The 6,089-nt window shown below is 33.3% G+C and overlaps 1 protein-coding gene across 1 annotated transcript in view; it reads right to left on the bottom strand.

Moving 5' to 3' along the window:
* LOC115215371 (myocardin-related transcription factor B) overlaps positions 1–3,715 on the bottom strand; it is a 384,512-nt gene extending 380,797 nt beyond the window's left edge. The window contains exon 1 of the mRNA XM_029784526.2: positions 3,615–3,715. The gene's annotated coding sequence lies outside the window, so the exon portion shown is untranslated. The remainder of the gene's footprint in view (positions 1–3,614) is intronic.
* Between the last annotated feature and the right edge of the window lie 2,374 nt (positions 3,716–6,089).

Raw genomic sequence — 6,089 nt, 5'->3', positions numbered from 1 at the left:
GTTTGTCTCTGTGTGTTTCTGTGTGTCTGTTAGGTTGTACCCTCACCCTGACCACGGCTTTCAACCGATTCTGATGAAACTTGACACACACATAGCCCAATGTCATAATTCAAAACTAACGCAGCGAAAATTTTGAAAAGTTCCCCCAGTTCTGAAAAAAATCGATAAATTCGACATGGGGTCGAGAATCAGAAACACAAACCACAGACTGTCTAGAGGATGCAACTCGACCTTTTTAACTAAAAAAAAAATTACCATCATTTTTTTTCCATTTTTTGGCTATAACTCTCTAAAAATGCTTTATAGTTATTTCCCTTACAAACCCGAGCAACGCCGGGCGATACTGTTAGTAAGCATATAAATACATACATATGCATATACATACATATACATGCATGTTTATGTATATACAAATGGCGGTGCCCCAGCATGGCCACAGCTCGTGAGCTGAAACTAGATAAAATAAAATAAATAAAAAATATATGCATATACATATATAACCATATACATACATATATATGCATATACATACATATATATACATATACACACATATATATACATATACACACATATATATACATATATATGCTTATACACACATATATATGCATATACATGCATATATATATACATATACATGCATATATATATGCATACCCATGCTAGCATGGAAAGCGGACGTTAAAGGATGATGATGATGATGATGACATATATATGCATATACATGCATTTATATGCATATACATCCATTTATATGCATATACATGCATTTATATGCATATACATCCATTTATATGCATATACATGCATATATATATGCATATACATACATACATATACATATGTATGCATACACATACATATTTATGCATATATATATACATATATGCATATACATACATATATATGCATATACATGCGCAGGAGTGGCTGTATGGAAAGTAGCTTGCTTATTAACCACATGGTTCCAGGTTCAGTTCCACTGCGTGGCACCTTGGGCAAGTGTCTTCTACTATAGCCTCGGTCCGACCAAAGCCTTGTGAGTGGATTTGGTAGACGGAAACTGAAAGGCGCCCGTCGTATATATGTGTGTGTGTGTATATATATATATATGCGTGTGTATGTGTTTGTCACCCTCAACATCGCTTGACAACCAATGCTTGTGCATTTATGTCCCCGTAACTTAGCGGTTCGGCAAAAGTGACCAATAGAATAAGTACTAGGCTTACAAAGAATAAGCCCTGGGGTCGATTTGCTCGACTGAAGGTGGTGTTCCAGTATGGCCACAGTCAAATGACTGAAACAATTAAAAAGAGTAAAAAGAGTATATATACATATATATGCATGTACATACATATATATATACATATATATGCATATACATACATATATATATACTCTTTACTCTTTTACTTGTTTCAGTCATTTGACTGCGGCCATGCTGGAGCACCGCCTTTAATCGGGACTTATTCTTTTGTAAGCCCAGTACTTATTCTATCGGTCTCTTTTGCCGAACCGCTAAGTAACGGGGACGTAAACACACCAGCATTGGTTGTCAAGCAATGCTAGGGGACAAACACACGCATATATATATATTATATATATATATATATATATATATATATATATAATAAATATATACATATATACGACGGGCTTCTTTCAGTTTCCGTCTACCAAATCCACTCACAAGGCTATAGTAGAAGACACTTGCCCAAGGTGCCACGCAGTGGGACTGAACCCGGAACCATGTGGTTGGTAGACAAGCTACTTACCACACAGCCACTCCTGCGCCTATTGCCACTCCTGCGCCTCTATATATATTACATACATATATATATACATATAGATATATATATACATATGTACATACATACACATATATACTTACATATATACATACACATAAATACATATAGACATACATATTCATACATACACACACACAAATACATTATATATATATATATATATATATATATATATCTTAGAGTGTGTGCTTCTACGGATTTGTTTTCTAAAAATTATATTTATCTATATAGTAGATGTAGATATTTCCACACACTTATGAATTTATGAAATCTTATTCAATATATGTTGTTGTTTTATTAACATTACAAATGACCAGTAATTGAATTAACCACAGAAGTTATGTCTAAAATTACAGACACATGAGAGACAGACAGGTTTGTTAATAAGCCTCCTAAGATCTTCAAGTGTTAGTGGAAATAAACCAACATGTTATGCATACATATCTAAGCACACACACATCCGATATTCAGACATAAATTACATGTATTGAGTTTTGTAGTTTATATGTCCAAACCAAGACACCGTATATACTCAAGGTAAACGTTTTTATTTTTCTTGTATTTTTTCTACATTACATAGATATCTTATTTTAGTATGCATACGGAGAGCGAGAGAGAGAGCTAATTCTACTGCAACCAAAGATGAACAAGCTGCTAAACAGTTTGAATCGACACTAATTTCCTTCTCAGAAAACAACCTCACCTCCAAATCAGACATAGGAAAACATGAAGGGAAAATAGAACTATATTTATATTATCGAATATAATTTAAATATGCATATGACTGTGTATATATACATTTTTCAGGAATTATACACAGACACAATATATATATATATATATATATATATATATATATTATATATATATATATATATATATACACACACATATATATATTAATCATATTTCGAAGTTGATACTCAATTACATGTATTGATTACTCCCCACTACGTCAAGGGTACACACCCAAACACATCCGTATATTATATATCTATACGTTTGAGTAAATGAATATTTAAAGTTGGATTATCACAGATTTAGATACAAAAAAATAAGCCAGACTGACACAAGTGGATTGGAATTTTACTATATTTGTAGCTATGATATTTGTCAACTGTCTTCAAAGCAATAATGTTGTTTAAAATATCATATTCGGGATTGTTTTCGCTTGTTTTCTGCTCCATTGTTTTCAATTCCCTTCGATAATAGCTCAACTGTTGGTGACAAGTGAGGGAAACGAAAAGAAATGTGGAAGACTTAGTGAAAACAGAATAATGAGGGAGAGAAATCAGTGTCCGACAAACTACAAAAGACTATTAGGTGGGTCTATTTAGTGTAGCAGGTTCTTTTAGGAGAAATAAATATCGTTTTATTAGCTGTTGTAAGTTACTAATGAGCAGAATATAAGAACAACAAAGGTAAAGAAATGACAACACGAAGACAATGTATGAGGCAATCACATGGGTTGCTGGGTTTGATGATGAAACACAAGGGTGGAAGAGGTTGCCCTAATGAATAATAGATGACAGTAACATATATACAGTTAACACCTAAAGTTGTTTATATACAAGAGTTGAGAAGGCATTAAACTAATTTAGCAAGCAGATAGTAGGAGTGTTGATTTGTTCAAATGTGGACAAAAAGAAGCATTGAAGAACTATAATGAATCAAGCATCTGAACGACCTCTGTTATCCCGCCTGCACTAGTTGTGCAACGTAACCTTAACCTAAATTATCGATACTGTTTTAGAAAGATCCTTTTCTGAAGTGTTTAAAAAATAAAAGAACATGACAAACCTTCACGGAAATTCCGGAAATGGAGCCCGATGAAGCATTATAACAATGTTGTAAATAGAGCAGCCATGATGAATCACCCGGATGACGGTCGGTGTGACGTCACCAGAAAAAAAGCCACCCCACTGCAGAGAGAAACGTTACTGGGTTTATTAATGTATATATATATATGTATATATATTTATATATCCCTACGATGATACATCGACATATAGCTCTATGATTGAATTTTATTTATTGAACAAGAATAATTATTATTTCTCAGTACGTGTTGTGATCGATTAATCGACTTACAATTTCTTCTTATCTCCTACCCTCTACTATACAGCCATGTATTATGCTGCATTATGATTCTTCAGTCTGCCTGTTATAGAGACATACTTCTTTCTCTCTCATCTTCCTGCATATCACATTTCTTTTGCTTTACACTTTTCACCAAAAAAAAGCAAACAAAAAACAGAAGGACCGTTTTTGATATGCAGTTGGAATCGTTTCACTTTGTTTTCTGTTAGGAGAGGCATCAGCAGCACAAATTTCCATTTCCCTACTTAAAACTTCCTGCTTACATAAGAAGCAAATAATCCAAAGCATAAGAAATTTGGAAGTTCTTTTCTTTTCTGACATCTTAATTTTCATTTCCTTTTCTACTCGACATCAAATACTTTTTCTTCGAATTACATTCTCATATCTTTTAATTTTTCATTCGAGATAAGGAGGGTAGTTTCATTAATTACACCAATCATTAATTAATTATCATATTTTATTTCTCGGTCATGAAGAAATACTTTACAATTTATTTTTGTAACTCTTTCGTTAATGTTTTCACTAAATCTAACAAAAATAATTTATCCGTATGTTTATGGAGAGAAAACAGCCAGAACATAAATTAAATACCTGAAAACAATCTTTAGCGAAATTTTATTTATTACACTTATGAGCAAAGACAAATCATTGTCGTCGTTGTTTTGTCATCTGTGTTTATCACAAATGTCTGATCGGAAAATAGTATTTTGACATAACTTTTGAGCCTATTTCGTAATCACATAAACCCAACATTCTGTGATCTAAATTCGCTACATTCATTTTTTTTTTTTTGTCTTCTACGATTTATTTTTTTTTTATTTTTACAGATAAAATATAACTACTTTCATTAACATTACATGTATTTTTCTAATCTACCTTTTTATTTTTATTCTCAAGTCCGGGGTAAATAAAATGGAATAGATATAATATCATCAATGCTAAATTCAGTGACTATGACATCGAAGGATTTGTCTGCGTTCTTGTTCAATGTAATGCTGAGCCCCTGATCTGATATGAACTAAACTTCCATCAATACTTCCAGTTGATTATTTCCAATGCTTTTCAAATTACTGCTTTTAACCCCTGGCCCCAAACATGTTAAAAGACGATATATGTTAGTTGATGACACTGGCTCTCAGTTCGTGAACACATTTTCTTCTGAGAGTATCCTACTCTACATATACCCTGTGCTTTTAGTACTAAGTTATTTAATCTCTATAAACCTAATGAGGTTATCCAATTCACATCTGTTCAACACAGTTTAGTTGACACAAAACTGAGGTGCAAAGCAACAATTCAGGAGTCATAAATTCTCCTGATGAGGCCCCTTGAACATTTTTCAAACTTGATTTTAAAAGCACTTTCAATTCACTCAGTTAGGATATTATTTGCAACTCAGTGAAAGAGAAGACTCTAGAGCTCTACCACTTTGCATGGCAAGTTTATCAGGATCCCTCAAATTAAAATCAGCACATTCTTTTTGTCCTGGTTGTTCAACTAGGTGACCCACTTAATCCTGCATTAGTTGCGTATGGCATTGACAATACAATATTGATAGAATGGAGTTTATAGATTTGAACAGCTTGTTTTGGAGCCCATGTCAGATAAGGTCCTCACTACCGCAAATTTGATGATTGAGGAACTTAGTTGTCAATGAGTTCTGCTCATCCATCAGGATCTTTCACCATCTGAGATCTCAATTTACCATTTTGTTTTTGAACCCACTTTTCTTTCTAAGATGTCAAAACTCAAACGATTACTGAAAAATATTGATGTAAATAAACTCCATCAAGGCTTCTTTTATTCTGAGGAATTATTTATCAAACCCTAAGCTTACATATTGTGGACCAGTCCCTCATTCATATTCTTGCTGCCTCTACAATGACATCTAATTCATGAGAAACTTGAAAGTTTAGTCAATGTTAAACTCCTTTCAGTATCCCTTGCTTGGTAGCATTGCCCAAATGATCTGTCATGGTTTAGGTTTAAGTAAATGCTCCTCTCTGTTGCTTCCCAAATTCTGTTATTCCATTCATGCTTACTTCACTAGTAGATAACATTCTTTCCTTTCCATTTCGACTACCTCCAACAGAGAGGTGGATAAAGGTCTACAAATAACCAAGATCAGCTCCCTATTCCCATTGCCTTCAGAGTCAAAGTCGATGTATATGGAAG

The sequence above is a fragment of the Octopus sinensis genome, linkage group LG9 (assembly GCF_006345805.1).
Source record: "Octopus sinensis linkage group LG9, ASM634580v1, whole genome shotgun sequence".
NCBI lineage: Eukaryota > Metazoa > Mollusca > Cephalopoda > Octopoda > Octopodidae > Octopus > Octopus sinensis.
This window is presented reverse-complemented; position numbering and strand designations above follow the sequence as displayed.